Below are 17448 nucleotides of genomic sequence, written 5' to 3' on the forward strand. Positions count from 1 at the left end.
AGAACCACAGCAGAATAAAGGACAGTGAGAGTTGGACCATAAAGAAGGCTGAGCATCCAAGAATGGATGCCTTCAAATGTGGTACTGGAGAAAACTTTTCAGAGTCCCTTGGACAGCAAGGAGATCAAACCAGTCAGTCCTAAAGGAAATCAACTCTGAATAGTTATTGAAGGACTATTGCTGAAGCTGAAGCTCCAATACTTTAGCCATTTGATACAAAGTGTTAAATCACTGGAAAAGACCCTGATGCTGGGAAAGATTGAGGACAAGAGGAAAAAGGATAAGATGATTGAATGACATCACTGACACAATGGACATGAGTTTGAGCAAACTCTGGGAGCTAGTGAAGGACAGAGAATCCTGGCGTGTGCTGCAGTCCATGGGGTCACAAAGAGTCAGACATGACTTAGTGACTGAGCAACAAAAATCCACATGAAATCAAATCTGTACTAAATGAGATCAGTGAATACTATAAACATCTTAAAGCCGAATCTTCCCAACCCAGGAATTAAACTGGGGTCTCCTGCATTGCAGGTGGATCCTTTACCAACTAAGCTATCAGGGAAACCCTCCAAAGCTGAAGAGGGGCCTATACTTCAGAAATGTCATGTTTTTACTATAATTATCTGTTGTAAGATTTTCCTGATAGTCTATTTAGAAAATAGGTCATTAGAAAATTTAATTGCTTAAAAATGAATCTTAAGGGCTAATAATACCTTTAAATAAAATAAATTATTAAAATTAATATGTGCATTTAGTTTAGACAGTGTGTGGATGCGAAAAGATTCAAGTTTAGTTCATTCTAAAAGAGATCTAATGTAAGCCTACCTGCTATAAGCAATGCATGTATACTTCTGCCTTTACTCAGAAAGAAAAAAAAATACTCTTCAAATTTCTATTGTATGAAGGAAGACCCTCTCTCTGGAGCACTGAAATTGACTTAAAACTTCAAGATAAGACATTGTTTACCATAAATCACACCTGGTTAATATCATCACAGCATTCTCAATTTCTTGTATTTATAGTGGTTTTCCTTAACCTTGGCAAAACAAAACAACAACAAGAAATAAAGTAAATTATGTTAGTAAGTACCAATGAACCAAACATTCCAGTCAAATGTCTCATTTTTTTTCATTCTTTACCAAGAATATCAAAACTGATGTAACTGCAAAATAGCAGCTAATTTTTATTTTGCTTTTTTATTATCCTGTTACTGGGCTTCCAAGGTGACTCAGAGTAAAGAATTTCCCCACAGTGCAGAAAACCCAGGTTCCACCCCTGGGTTGCGAAGATCCTCTGAAGAAGAGAGTGGCAACCCACTCCAGTATTCTTACCTGGAGAAGTCGATGAACAGAGGAGCCTGAGAAGCTATAGTCCATGAGGTGGCAAAGCGTTGGACCTGACTGAGCAACTAACACACTCACACACACACACACACACATCATGTTTGTAGTTTATGAGTGAGCAGTCTGAACCTCTTAATAGTGGAAATCATGTCTCTGTGCTATAAATTTGAGCATCCTCATTACTTACTATCCTGAAATTTGGTGGACATTACCCAGATGTATCTGTTGAACGAGTCAATGAATCAATGTGTGTGTATGTGTGCTCAGTTGTGTCTAAACTCTTTGTTACCTCATGGACTGTAATCAGGCTCCTCTGTCCATGGGATTTTTCAGGTAGGAATACTGGAGTGGATTGCCACTTCCTTCTTGCAATGAAACAATATGAATGAATAAGTGTTAAGTCCAAGAATGCAGACAAGACTGTTTGTTTGCCCAAAGAGGGAAGATTTATAGACAGGAAAATCCCAGCATATTCAGAATCTGTAAAAAACATAAAATACTTTTCTGTCATTGTTATTTGGGTAATTATTTATTTTCCATCACTTTAATCAGCATTCAACATAGTGTTACGTAAGCAAAATGACTCATTGGAAAATCTGGACTCAGGTGCCCTTGAGCCTCTAAATGTACAAGATCTTTAAACCTTCTCATTTCCCCCAACACTACAACAGCATCACTATACCTTCATGGAAAGAGTTCTTCAGTTCTGTTCAGTTCAGTTCAGTCGCTCAGTCGTGACCGACTCTCTGTGACCCCATGAATCACAGCATGCCAGGCCTCCCTGTCCATCACCAACTCCTGGAGTTCACTCAAACTCATATCTACAGAGTCGGTGATGATATCCAGCCATCTCATTCTCTGCCGTCCCCTTCTCCCCCCTCTCCCCAATCCTTCCCAACATCAGAGTCTTTTCCAGTGAGTCAGCTCATCGCATGAGGTGGCCAAAGTATTGGAGTTTCAGCTTCAGCATCAGTCCTTCCAATGAACACCCAAGATTGATCTCCTTTAGAATGGAGTTCTTACCTGTCAAATACTCAGCATCTAATTTACACTTCATTGGCCTTACTTTTTGCTTCATTAACTTCACTGACAAAGGAACCACTTGTTTTGAAAGAGGTAATAATAGTGCTACCCTAAGAGATGTAGGGAAAGTGACATTTAGACCTCGTAAAAATACTGCATGGTTTAATTTTCTTATTAACTTGTCAACTTTTTCTGTATAGTATGTAGTTTTGACTTACTTTCCTTAAAGTCATGACTAAATGTTTTAAGTTGGTAAATATTTACCAAAATTTCTGTCCTTATATATCTTCTCTAAAATTAATTTGCAATAAACATTGCCAAGCCTCTCTTGCTTCACACCTTTATCCCTAACCATCTGCAAAAATTTTAAAATAAATAAATACAAAACTGATGTTAAAGGAAGAGTGAGATTTGATCTCAATTATTTAGATATCCCAATTCTGGGGTGTCTATACTGTTTATTTTTATTTTTTAAGTAATTAATTTATTTTTTATTGGAGGCAAATTATTTTACAATATTATATTGGTTGGTTTTGACATATATTGACATGAATTCACCCCGGGTTTACATAAATTACCAGATTCTTTCTCAAACCTCTGCTTCTGTTTGCCTGTGTAAACACAGTGTATTTTTTTTTTTTTTTTGGATAAAGTTTTATGAGGAGGGATTACTAGTACTTCAGAGAATAGCTCAAGCATTTTATTGATGTTTGCACAAAACTTTAACTTAGATGGAGGATCTTCCTATTTATACCTTTGCCAAAGAAACGAGTAGCTCTGAACTGTCTCAAGAGAAGCATTGTATTTCTCAAATGAACAGCGTATACTTAGATCAGATGTTTTGTCTTACAAAATTCAATATTTCCTTTCTTTCAGAGAAGAAATAATGACTTAGCAATGCTTTGCAGCAGGCAACACTTAAAGTGTAATAAATGCATGCATTCTAGGAGTCCATTTTGCAAATGCCTTCTAGTATTCCAGACAATCAATGTGTTTTTTTTTTCTATTTATACAGCTTTTCAGGGTAATACTTATGAGAACAAAATTAATTCCACAGCTTTTTCCTCATTATCATATTGCACTTTTTGAGTGGATGTGCAACCTTTCTTAAGATTACCTAAAACTTGTCTTTTAATTTTGATCATACTCCTAATATGTTATTCTACTTTTATAAGTTCAGAGGTTGAAGGAGAAAAGGTTGAGAAAATTCTTTGAAAACATTCAAATCTCTATATTCCAAGACCACAAGTGCAACCTCTTGGCCTGGCCCCTGGTGGTTATTGGCCAAGAAGTGAGAGAGAGGTTCGATTGTGACAGCTCCATTCCCCACTGTGCCACTAATAGTGCCTTGTGTTTTCCAGTTATGGAAAAGCATGTGTGGAATTGTGTCTATCATGTGCCTAATTAAAACCAAATCTTTACTCTCTCTGTGCCAGATAAAAACCCAGTAAGAAATAAAGAGTTCATGCAAATTTGGCACTTATAGTCAAATATTAGTATTATTGTTAGAGGTGTAGTTAGAGGTGTAGTCAGAGTTTAGGTTGACCATCAGGGAACAGTAAAGTGTTTAGGACTGCAGGGACATTTCACCAAGCCTGGACTTGAAGAGTTGGGGTAAGTTACAGAAATCAGAAAGAAAATCTGTATGGTGAAAGGACCTGCTGTAGGAGTTGGGACTTTCTGTGGAGGGATGCAGCTGTTCCAGTGTGAATTAATGGAAAAGTAGCTGGGGTGAATGAATACCAGAATCTCTTTTTCCTCTTGTCCTCTTTCTAGAGTCACCTGTTCGTCAAACGCAACTGGAAAACTGTACATACATCAACTCACCGTGGCTATTTACACAGTTCAGAGTCTGAATGCACAGAACAGGAGAGAGAGGTTAGAGAACAGTTACAAAGGAGGAAACGCTGCCGCTTGTCTCAGTCTATGAAGTCCTATGTGATCTGACCATGATGGTTCCCACCATTTCCACTGCATGCCATTCCTTATTGCATAACCTACTGCATACTTTCCTCTGACCACCACAGCCTTCTTTCTCCCTATCAGTGAAGCAACTGTACATTCATCATCTCCTCACTGACCCCTTCCACAACCACCTGATTGAAAGGGTCTCTGTCATTTAGTCACACAACACATTATCTTTTTGTGTTCCTCATAGCAAATACAACCCCATAAAAACACTTTGCACATTTATTTGTTGCCTTATTCATTGATATGGAAAAAGAAATGGCCACACTCCAGTATTCTTGCCTGGAGAATCCCATGGACAGAGGAGTCTTGCAGGCTACAGTCCATAGGGTCTGAAAGAGTTGGACACAACTGAAGCAACTCAGCACGCATTCATTGATGACAATTTAGAGTTCGAATATTGGAAGGACTGATGCTAAAGCTGAAACTCCAATACTTTGGCCACCTCATGCAAAGAGTTGACTCACTGGAAAAGACTCTGATGCTGGGAGGGATTGGGGGCAGGAGGAGAAGGGAATGACAGAGAATGAGATGGCTGGATGGCATCACCGACTCGATGGACATGAGTTTGAGTGAACTCCAGGAGTTGGTGATGGACAGGGAGGCCTGGCGTGCTGTGATTCATGGGGTCGCAAAGAGTAAGACACGACTGAGTGACTGAACTGAACTGAACTGAATATAAGGACATCATCTGGCTTATTGATTACAATATGCCCAGTGCTTGGAAGAGTCGGTGGCCCAAATATAATTTCACTCACATATCCAACTTGCGTTTTTAGTGGACAAGAAACCTGTGGCACAAGTGTGTCCCAAGTCATAGATTATGTGAAATTAAAGGAAGAGCTTGTTGTTTAGTCCCTAAGTAGTGTCTGACTCTTTTGCGACCCCATGGACTATAGTCCATTAGTCTCCTCTGTGAGGGATTTCCCAGGCAAGAATACTGGAGTGGGATGCCATTTCTTCTCCAGGAGATTTTCTTGACCCAAGGATTGAACCTCCATCTCCCACATTGCAGATGGATTAGTTACTGCTGGGCTTCCCTGGTGGCTCAGAGGTTAAAGCGTCTGCCTCCAATGCGGGAGACCCGGGTTCGATCCCTGGGTCGGGAAGATCCCCTGGCGAAGGAAACGGTAACCCACTCCAGTATTCTTGCCTGGAGAATCCCATGGACGGAGAAGCCTGGTAGGCTACAGTCCACGGGGTCGCAAAGAGTCGAACACGACTGAGCGACGGAACGGAACGGAGCTACCAGGGAAGTCCAAAGGAAAAGCTTAGTTATCTGTAATTCCACTAAGTATCACCATAATTTATGCTGCTTCTCAATGTTGCAATTTGAAACACAGTAGGGCTTTTTTTTTTCTGTTCTGTTAGATTTAATGAAACATTAGAAATTGACTCATTTGAGAATAAGTCCTTAATTTATAGATGTATAAAATTCTGAGTCAGTGTTAGTTATAAAGTGGAGAAGTGCTCCAGTGGGTAGCCAGCCATTCCATTCTCCAGGAATCTTTCTGACCCAGGGATCAAACCCAAGTCTCCTGCATTGCAGATAGATTCTTTATCACTAGTTCCTCCTGGAAAGCCCTCAAACCACCATATTTCTATCTATGACACCTGATCAAAATCAGAAATTACTTATTTGGTGAAATGCTTTCTGTTTTGTTAAAAAAATTTACTTTCAACCCTTGTCAAATAGAAACTAAACAAGTTATATTCCCTGTTCATTTTACATTTCAATTAAGTCTCATCCTTCCCCTTTCTTTCTCTCCCTTCTGAATCATAGCCAGTTGGGGTATGGAGAGTGACGTCACCTTGGAAAAAAATGTGAACTTTTTTATTCTTTTATATAGTCATTCCCACTATTCTTCCTTAGCTTTTGTTACACATAATGAAAGCCAAAGCTGATAGAGACGTTTTATGAAAGGTTAAATGGACAGTAGTAGAAATGGGGAAAGAAGAATGAGAAAGCAAAATAGAATTTTTTTTTAAGTATTTACAATAGCAATGTTTCCACAGTTTCTATTCTTATATATTTCCACTGGGAGAAATGCTTCTGTTGGTGTTCTTTCTTCTCTTGCTGTACACTATCCTCTCACACCACTGCTGCTTATTTTACAAAATAAAGCTATATGCAATGGGGAAGATAAGCCCCAGATTTATTTCTTAATACTTTGTCAAACATTTTATTCATTTCAGTCATTCATAATTTGTGTCTTTGTTAGCATGGGAAATGAGGCATTGTTTTCTCTTTCAATTTTTTCCTTATATTAGTCTTTGTTTTCCAAATGTCCTAGCTTACTCTATGTACCAGCCTTGTATTCCTTTTACCAACCCAGGACGAGCACCAGGGAAGCCAGATATTTTCATTCTCATGGTGGAGAAGGAGACAAGGAGAGCTCCAAAATTCTATCATGATGACTCATTTTGTTGAAAGTTCTAAAACTCTTCCTTAGAGAACCCTACCCTGTCACCTAACAACTGCTCACATTTTTGAAATTAAACTGTAATCTCAAACTGTACTTCAGCATCTTTTTTGTTTGTTTGGAGTTGTTATTTAAAAATATGGCCAACATAATAACATTATGCCTATGTTCAGCAAACAATGTAGGGATATTGGGAAAAAAATGTAGATCCAAAAATTGCTTAAATTTTAAAACAAAACTATTTAAAACCTTTTCTCATAGGAGGAAGCAAGACTAGAAGACTCTTGCCAAATGGTAGTATATACAAATTTCTCTACTGGGACATCAACATTTATAGTCTTTCAAAAGTTGACGTGCCTTGCATATTTTGGATATATACAAAACAGATCAACTTGAAATAGTGTATGAAGCTGTTACTCTTGTTTTATTAAATTATAATATGGGGGAAATTATTAGTAATCTTACCTTCAGTGTCTTCAAGTGGCAACTAATTTGAATTGTACAAAATGTTTTGTTCAAAATTTTGTACAAAACTGTACAAAATATTGATTGTGAGGTATTTTGTATTGTTTAATTTTCATGGTTATGTTGCTGTTGCCATTCAGTCACTAAGCCATTTGCGACTCTGTGACACCATGGACTACAGCATGCCAGTCTTTTCTGTCCTCCACTATGTCCTAGAATTTGCTCAGATTATGTTCCATTGAATCTCTAGAAGGAATAAAGGGACGGAGCAAAAGCAAAACCAGTACCCAGTTGTGGATGTGACTGGTGATAGAAGCAAGGTCCAGTGCTGTAAAGAGCAATATTGCATAGGAACCTGGAATGTTAGGTCCATGAATCAAGGCAAATTGGAAGTGGTCAAACAGGAGATGGCAAGAGTGAACATAGACATTCTAGGAATCAGTGAATTAAAATGGACTGGAATGGGGGCATTTAACTCTGATGACCATTATATCTACTACTGTGGGTAGGAATCCCTTAGAAGAAATGCAGTAGCCATCATGGTCAACAAAAGAGTCCGAAATGCAGTACTTGGATGCAATCTTAAAAATGACAGAATGATTTCTGTTCGTTTCCAAGGCAAACCATTCAATATTACAGTAATCCAGGCCTATGCCCCAACCAGTAACGCTGAAGAAGCCGAAGTTGAACAGTTCTATGAAGACCTACAAGACCTTTTAGAACTAACACCCAAAAAAGATGTCCTTTTCATTATAGGGGACTGGAATGCAAAAGTAGGCAGTCAAGAAACACCTGGAGTGACAGACAAATTTGGTCTTGGAGCACAGAATGAAGCAGGGCAAAGGCTAATAGAGTTTTGTCAAGAGAACGCACTGGTCATAGCAAACACCCTCTTCCAACAACACAAGAGAAGACTCTACACATGGACATCACCAGATGGTCAACACCGAAATCAGATTGATTATATTCTTTGCAGCCAAAGATGGAGAACCTCTATACAGTCGGCAAAAACAAGACCAGGAGCTGACTGTGGCTCAGATCATGAACTCCTTACTGCCAAATTCAGACTGAAATTGAAGAAAGTAGGGAAAACCACTAGATCATTCAGATATGACCTCAATCAAATCCCCTATGATTATACAGTGGAAGTGAGAAATAGATTTAAGGGACTAGATCTGATAGATAGAGTGCCTGATGAACTCTGGATGGAGGTTTGTGACATTGTACAGGAGACAGGGACGAAGACCAGCCCCATGGAAAAGAAATGCAAAAAAGCAAAATGGCTGTCTGAGGAAGCCTTACAAATAGCTGTGAAAACAAGAGAAGTGAAAAGCAAAGGAGAAAAGGAAAGATATAAGCATCTGAATGCAGAGTTCCAAAGAATGGCAAGGAGAGATAAGAAAGTCTTCCTCAGTGATCAATGCAAAGAAATAGAGGAAAACAACAGAAAAGGAAAAACAAAAGATCTCTTCAAGAAAATTAGAGATTCCAAGGGAATTTCATGCAAAGATGGGCTCATTCAAGGACAGAAATGGTATGGACCTAACAGAAGTAGAAGATATTAAGAAGAGGTGGCAAGAATACACAGAAGAACTGTACAAAAAAGATCTTCACGACCAAGATAGTCACAATAATGTGACCACTGACCTAGAGCCAGACATCTTGGAATGTGAAGTCAAGTGGGCCTTAGAAAGCATCACTACGAACAAAGCTAGTGGTGGTGATGGAATTCCAGTTGAGCTATTTCAAATCTTGAAAGATGATGCTGTGAAAGTGCTGCACTCAATATGCCAGCAGATTTGGAAAACTCAGCAGTGGCCACAGGACTGGCAAAGGTCAGTCTTCATTCCAATCCCAAAGAAAGGGAATGCCAAAGAATGCTCAAACTACTGCAAGATTGCACTCATCTCACACGCTAGTAAAATGATGCTCAAAATTCTCCAAGCCAGCCTTCAGTAATATGTGAACCGTGAACTCCCAGATGTTGAAGCAGGTTTTAGAAAAGGCAGAGGCACCAGAGATCAAATTGCCAACATCCGCTGGATCATGGAGAAAGCAAGAGAATTCCAGAAGAGCATCTATTTCTGCTTCATTGACTATGCCAAAGTCTTTGACTGTGTGGATCACAATAAAATGTGGAAAATTCTGAAAGAGTTTGGAATACCAGACCACCTGACCTGCCTCTTGAGAAACCTGTATGCAGGACAGTAAGCAACAGTCAGAACTGGACATGGAACAACAGACTGGTTCCGAATAGGAAGAGGAGTGCATCAAGGCTGTATATTGTCACCTTGCTTATTTAACTTATATGCAGAGTCCATCATGAGGAACACTGGGCTGGAAGAAGCACAAGCTGGAATCAAGATTGCTGGGAGAAATATCAATAACCTCAGATATGCAGATGACACTACCCTTATGGCAGAAAGTGAAGAGGGACTCAAAAGCCTCTTGATGAAAGTGAAAAAGGAGAGTGAAAAGGTTGGCTTGAAGCTCAACATTCAGAAAACAAAGATCATGGCATCTGGTCCCATCACTTCATGGGAAATAGATGGAAAAACAGTGGAAACAGTGTCAGACTTTATTTTTGGGGGCTCCAAAATCACTGCAGATGCTGATTGCAGCCATGAAATTAAAAGATGCTTACTCCTTGGAAGGAAATTTATGACCAACCTTGATAATATATTAAAAAGCAGAGACATTATTTTGCCAACCAAGGTCCATCTAGTCAAGGCTATGGTTTTTCCCATGGTCATGTATGGATGTGAGAGTTGGACTGTGAAGAAAGCTGATCGCCGAAGAATTGATGCTTTTGAACTGTGGTGTTGGAGAAGACTCTTGAGAGTCCCTTGGACTGCAAGGAGATCCAACCAGTCCATTCTAAGGGAGATCGATCCTGGGTGTTCATTGGAAGGACTGATGCTAAAGCTGAAACTCCAATACTTTGGCCACCTCATGCGACGAGTTGACTCACTGGAAAAGACTCTGATGCTGGGAAGGATTGGGGGCGGTAGGAGAAGGGGATGACCAAGAATGAGATGGCTGGATGGCATCACCGACTCTGTGGACATGAGTTTAATAGATCTCCAGGAGTTGGTGTTGGACAGGGAGGCCTGGCATGCTGTGATTCATGGGGTCACAGAGAGTCAGACACGACTGAGCAACTGAACTGAACTGAATCACAGATCCTACCTAATCATCTTTTCCTGTGCTGCCCCTTTCTCCTTTTTCCTTCAATATCTCTCAGAATCAGGGTCTTTTCCATTGCGTAGGCTCTTCACATCAGTTGGCCAAAGTGTGGATCATCAACTTTAGCATCAGGCCTTTCAGTGAATATTCATGGTTGATTTCCTTTAGGATTGATTGGTTTGATCTTCTTTCTGTCCAACTGACTCTCAGGAATTTTCTCAAGCACCACAATTTAAAAGCATAAATTCTTTGGTGCTCAGCCTTCTTTATGGTCCAACTCTCACATCTATACATGACTACTGGAAAACTATAACTTTGATTACACAGACCTTTGTTTGCAAAGTGATGTCTCTACTTTGTAATATCTCATCTAGATCTATCTTACCTTTCCCTCCAAGGAGCAAGATTCTTTTAATTTCATGGCTGCAGTCACTGTTCTCAGTGATTTTAGAGCCCAAGAAAATAAAATCTGTCACTGTTTCTACTTTTTTCCCATCTATTTGCCATGAAAAGATGGGACCTGATGCCCTGGTCCTATTTTTTGGAATGGTGAGTTATAAGCCAGCATTTTCACTCTCCTCTTTCACCCTCATCAAGAGGCTGTTTAGTTCCTCTTCTCTTTCTGCCTTTATAGTGGTATCATCTGCATATTGGACGTTGTTGATATATTTCCTGGAAATCTTGATTCCAGCTTGTGATTTATTCAGTCCGGCATTTCCCTTGATATATTTTGCATATAGGTTTATTAAGGAGAGTGACAATATACAACCTTGTGCACCTTTCCCAATTTTCAACCAGTTTGTTGTTCCATGTCTGGTTTTAATGGTTATATCTTGACCCACGTACAGATTTCTCAGGAGCCATGTAAGGTTTTCTGATATGTCCAACTCTTTAAGCATTTTCCAGTTTGTTGTGATTCACAGTTGAGCATAGTCAATGACCCTGAAATAGGTGCTTTTCAGGAATTCTTTTGCTTTCTCCATGATCCAATGGATATTGGTAATTTGGTCTCTGGTTCCTCTGCCTTTTCTAAATCCAGCTTGAACATGTGGAAGTTCTCAATTCGTATACTGCTGAAGGATTTTGAGCATAACCTTACTAGCATGTGAAATGAGAGCAATTGTATGGTAGTTTGAATATTCTTTGACATTTCTCTTATTTGGGATTAGAATGAAAACTAACTTTTTCCAGTCCCATGGCCACTACTGAGCTTTCCAAATTTGCTGACATATTGAGTGCAGCATTTTCATAGCATCATCTTTTAGGATTTGAAATAGCTCAGCTGGAATTCTGTCACCTCCATTAGCTTTGTTCATAGTAATGCTTCCTAAGGCTAGCTTGACTTCACACTCCAGGATGTCTGGCTCTAGGTGTGTGACTACACCATGGTGATTATGTGGTTCATTAAGAGATTTTTTTATAAAGTTCTGTGTATTCTTGCCACCTCTTTTTAATCTCTTCTGCTTCTCTTATGTCCTTACTGTTTCTCTCCTTATTGCTTCTGTCCTTTATTGTGCCCATCATTGCATGAAATGTTTCCTTGATATCTCCAGTTTTCTTAAAGAAATCTCTAGCCTTTCCCATTCTTTTGTTTTCCTCTTTTTCTTTACATTGTTCATCGAATGAGGTCTCCTTATCTCTCTTTGCTATTCTCTGGAACTCTGCTTTCAGTTGGATATATCTTTCCCTTTCCCCTGTGCCTTTCATTTCTTTTCTTTCTTCAGCTAACTGTAAGCCACAGACAACCACTTTGCCTTCTTGCATTTCTTTTTCTTTTGGATGATTTTAGTCACTGACTCCTGTATGAACTTCCATCCTTAATTCTTCAGGCACACTATCTACCAGACTTAATCTCTTAAGTCTATTTGTTGCCTCCACTGTATAATTATAAAGGATTTGATTTAGGTCATACCTGCATGGCCTAATTGTTTTCTCTGCTTTCCTCAATTTAAGTCTGAATTTTACAATAAGGAGTTCATGATATGAGTCATAGTCAGCTCCCAGTCTTGTGTTTGATGAATGTGTAGAGCTTTTCCATCTTTGGCTGCAAAGGGCATAATCAATCTGATTTCAGTATTGACCATCTGGTGATGTTCAAGTTAGTCATCTTTTGGTTAAGAAAGCCTTAATTAAGTCATTTTGTGGTTAAAAAAGGCTGATTAAGTAGAAGTATGAATTTGCAAAGATTAAGACAAACTGAAATATTCATATCTTGATTCCCAATCAAGTATAAAGCTCTACACATATGTAAGGAATTACAATAGCTGTGTCATCATTTGATGGAATATGTGATATATAACTTCAAATTTTTCAATAAACCTTTTTTTCCCCTTTGATTGCACTTCTTTCCATGCAAGGTCTTAGTTCCCTGACCAGGGATTGGATCCATGTTCCCTGCAGTAGAAATGCAATGTTTTAGCCACTGGACTGCAAGGCAAGTCCCTATAAGATTTTTTAAATGTCTGAGATATATTGATATTGATTTATTGATTGCATTTTTTGTTTGTTGTTAGAGCTAGTTTGCTACTTTAGTATTTGAAATGTCCATTTGGTTAGTAAGATGGTACTTTTTGCACTTTTATTCCGTAATTTTCTGGGGTCCCAGAAATAGAGTTCTTTCTATGACTCACCCATACCTGCCATGGCAAATGCTTTGGAGAAGATTTCTATGGTTGGTAGAATTTTAAAGATGGCTACCACCCCCCTGCCCCCAAGATTCTAATTTCCAGCTTATTCAATCATGCACTAATCTAGATTCAACTTTGAAGTGATTTTGAACATATAATTAAAATTGCAAATTGGGTGACCTTTTGACTACTTCAAAAGCAGAGTTTTCTTTCACTGATCACAAAAACAGACGGGGAAGTCAGAGAAATTCAAAGTTTGGCAAAGCTGGAGGGGGCACATGGAAAGCGAAATGCAGGCAGCTGCTAGGATGTCCCCAGCGCAGAGCCAAACAGAAATGAGGACCTCAGTCAATATTACAACAATAAAGAACTGAATTTGTCTAAAAATCTGTATTATCTTGGAAGCTGATCCAAATCCCCCAATCAGAGCTTCTGGATAAGACTGTGACCCTTCTAATACCTTGATTTCAGTCTTGTGAGACCCAGAGCAGAAAATCCAACCAAGTTCACTCTAACTTCTGATGTATAGAACTTTAAGACAAAACGTGGAAGCTATTTTAGCTGCTAAATCTCTGGTTCATTGCTATGTGGTTATAGAAACCTAATATACCTGACATAAATCAGGTAGGAGAAATGCAAGTACCACCCCAGCTTCTTAGAGGATTTTAGAGTTTGGCTTTACAAGATTTTTCAAGGCTGTGAAGTCAGCAAATCTGGTCTGTATGATGATGACACTGAGACCCCTCTGACTAGAGAGGAGGGATGTCTTCACAGTTTGAAATAAGGCCCCATGAATGTTGTGTTGAATGGCATTTAACTTGTTATAATTGAATATCATTTCTTTGAGATAAACCTTATCTACAGTAGCGTGTGAGGTCTTAAGTGCACAACTTGATTACTGCTTATAAACATACTATGTTTATTATAGTATAGTGCATATTTAGTTTAATATTTAATAATATAATTATATATGCTGCTAAGTCACTTCAGGCAGATTCTTTACATCTGGGCCACCAGGGGAGCCCATGTAAAGCTGTAGAAGCATCCAGAATTTTTTAATATGTCATAATTTCATTTTATTTGTATTTTTTAATTCCTTTGTAATTTCTTCTTTGATGCATGGATCCTTTAAAAATGTATGTGTATTAGTACTCCTGGGTTGCTATAACAAAACATCACAGACTGGGAAGTTTATAAGCAACAAAATGTTTATCTTAACCACTCTGGAAACTGAAAGTTTAGTATCAGAGTACCATCATGGGCAAGTGAGGGTCTTCCTTCAAGTCACAAATTTCTTCACTGTATCTACACTTGGCAGAAAGAGTTAGGGAACTCCATGGGATGTCTTATCTGAGCACTGATCTCAATGATGAGGAGTCACATGACTTAATTGTCTCTGAAAGACCCCAGCTTCTAATGTCATCACCATGGTGTATAGGTTTTCAACATATGCATTTTGGGAGGAACAAGCATTCCTGTAGCATAGTGTGTGTGTGTGTGTGTGTGTGTGTGTGTGTGTGTGTGTGTAATTTCCAGGTGTTTGGACCTTTTCTAATTTATTGACTCTTGTTGATTCTAAATTAATCTGTGTGGTCAAAGAACATACTCTGTACTATTTCTTTTTTTTTCTCTCTCTCTTTTTAAAGGCATATTATGGCTCAACATTGTGTCTATGTTGGTGAAATTCTGCAAAGTTGGGTACAGAATTCTATAAATTTCAATTGAGGTAAGTTACAAGATAAAGATAATGTTTAAAAATATTCTAGGTGCTTGTTGATATTTTTACCCAATATCATCAGTTATAGAGTACGTGATAGAAATATTCATTTATGAGCTTAAAGTTATCTAATTATCCCTTTAGCTGTCCCTATTTTGGTTTCAAGTACTGTAAAGGCCTGATTTTCAGGGCAAGTACATCCCATAAATAAATATCTTCCTAGTAAAACTAACCTTTTATCTGTATGTAACGTTCCTCTTTGTGACTGGTAATACTCTTTGTCTTGAATTGTATATCCTCTGTTACAGCTATAGCCACACTTGCTTTCCTATTCTTACTGTGTGCATAGCTTTTTTTCTATCCTAGCACCATTAATCCATCTGATTTTTATATGTATATTTTTTTCTATGAGACTTCATATACTTTAACCTTTTATTTAAAAACATAGCCAAGTGTGAGATTTGAAATTAAGATTGAATATTTAAGTGATGTCTTGACATTTGGTAACATTAGGAAGGTCTCAGATAGCATACTCACAAAGTTCCCTCCCACCTTGGCTGCTGAAGATAAGGTTTCCTTGCCAAACAAGCCCCTTTATCTCAGAGACCAGGCACAGAGCCTGCTAATGCCTAGTAGCAAGCCTCAGTTTCTTGCCAGCATGTGGAATTATTTAAATTAGCTAATTAAGTCTTTCCTCAGAAAACCAGGGTCACCCCACCCTCTTTTTACTACAGAGCCTACCTCTCACTGCCTCTGCTTACTCATGGTTCCTAAATTCAGCCCTGCATGGCCCTGCACTGTGTGCAGAGTCCTCCTCCCCACTTGGCAGGAAGTCTGCCAAGTCTTTCTGAGTCTCTGAGAATATGAATTGTGGTTTCTTCCATCTGTCCAGTGGCAGGTGATATTTGTTCAGGCATTTCACATAATTTAAAGGAGGAGATCCTTCCCTCATCAACAGGGTAAATAGAAATGATTATTTTTAATCTGTGCTTGAATTAGGTTGTCTCTTGATTTAATGAAATATTATGATGTATGTATTTAGGTCTAGAATTTGTTGCTGTCACTTTATCTTTCAGTTATTTTTTTTTTCTCTTCTGTAACTGCTTTTTATTCTTGGGTATATTGAGTATGCCGTTATTCTATTTTAATTCCTCTATTGGCTTTTTAGCTATACCATTTTACGTTATTTTTCATTGATGTGAATGACCGTTCAAGGGATTATGATATTATTCCTTGTTATCAAAGTCTAATAATTAAATATTTTCATAAAATTAAAGATCATTGCATCAATATAATTCAGCATGTCCCTTTCCTCTGTGTTATTTTTGTGAGGATTTTTGCATTAAACTAGTAAGCTTATTTTTTTTATGCTATTTATACCTGATGCCCATTTAATTCCCATCTTGTGTTGCTTCTTTTCTGTTGACAATTTCTTTTGGAAATTTCTGTAGTGCATGTCTACTAGTGAAAAATTTTCTCATCTTGAACTGATCTGAGAAAAAAATTTTTTTTCATTAATTTTTCATTAATTTATGTGTACATTTCTGGGTTGAAAGATTTTATCTAAACGCTTTAATAATTATTTTTCTATTGTTTTCTTGCAGCCATCCCCCACCCCTGAGAACATATAGGGATATGGGCTGTAGTTATCATTCAGTATGATTGTTTCTTTATAGACAATCTGACATTTTCATCTAGTGGCTTTTTTTTTTTAGTTTATTTATTTTTTAACTGAAGGATAATTGATTTACAGAATTTTGTTGTTTTCTGTCAAAACACAACATGAGTCAGCCACAGATATACGTATATCCCCTTCCTTTTGAACCTCCCTCCCATCTTCCTCCCTATCCCAACCCTCTTGGTTGATACTGAGCCTCTGTTTGGCTTTCCTGAGACATACAGCTAATTGCAGTTGGCTAACTATTTTACATATGCTAATGTAAGTTTCCATGTTACTCTCAACATATATCTCACCCTCTCCTACCCTCTCCCCGTGTCCATAAGTCTATTATCTTTGTCTGTTTCTCCATTGCTGCTCTGCAAATAAATTTTTCAGTAACATTTTTCTAGATTCCATATATATGCACTCAATTCAGTTCAGTCACTCAGTCGTGTCAGACTCTTTGCGACCCCATGAATCACAACACGCCAGGCCTCCCTGTCCATCAGCAACTCCCGGAGTTCACCCAAACTCATGTCCATCGAGTCAATGATGCCATCCAGCCATCTTATTCTCTGTCATCCCCATCTCCTCCCGCCCCCAACCTTTCCCAGCATCAGAGTCTTTTCCAGTGAGTCAACTCGTTGCATGAGGTGGCCAAAGTATTGGAGTTTCAGCTTTAGCATCAGTCCTTCCAATAATATATGCATTAGTATATGATATTTCTCTTTCTCTTTCTGACTTACTTCACTCTGTATAATAGGCTCTAGGTTCATCCACCTCATTAGAACTGACTCAAATGTATTTCTTTTAATGACTAATATTACATTGTGTATATGTACCACAACTTTTTTATTCATTCATCTATTAATGGACATCTAGATTGCTTCTATGCTCTAGCTATTGTAAATAGTGCTGCAATGAACAAAGAGATACATATCTTTTTTTCAATTTGGTTTCCTTAGGATATATGCCTAAGAGTGGAATTGCTGGGTCACACTGTGGTTTTATGCCTAGTCTTTTAAGGAATCTC

This window comes from Moschus berezovskii, chromosome 1 (genome assembly GCF_049115385.1).
Source record: "Moschus berezovskii isolate FMDL1 chromosome 1, NW_MosBer_1.0, whole genome shotgun sequence".
Taxonomy (NCBI): domain Eukaryota; kingdom Metazoa; phylum Chordata; class Mammalia; order Artiodactyla; family Moschidae; genus Moschus; species Moschus berezovskii.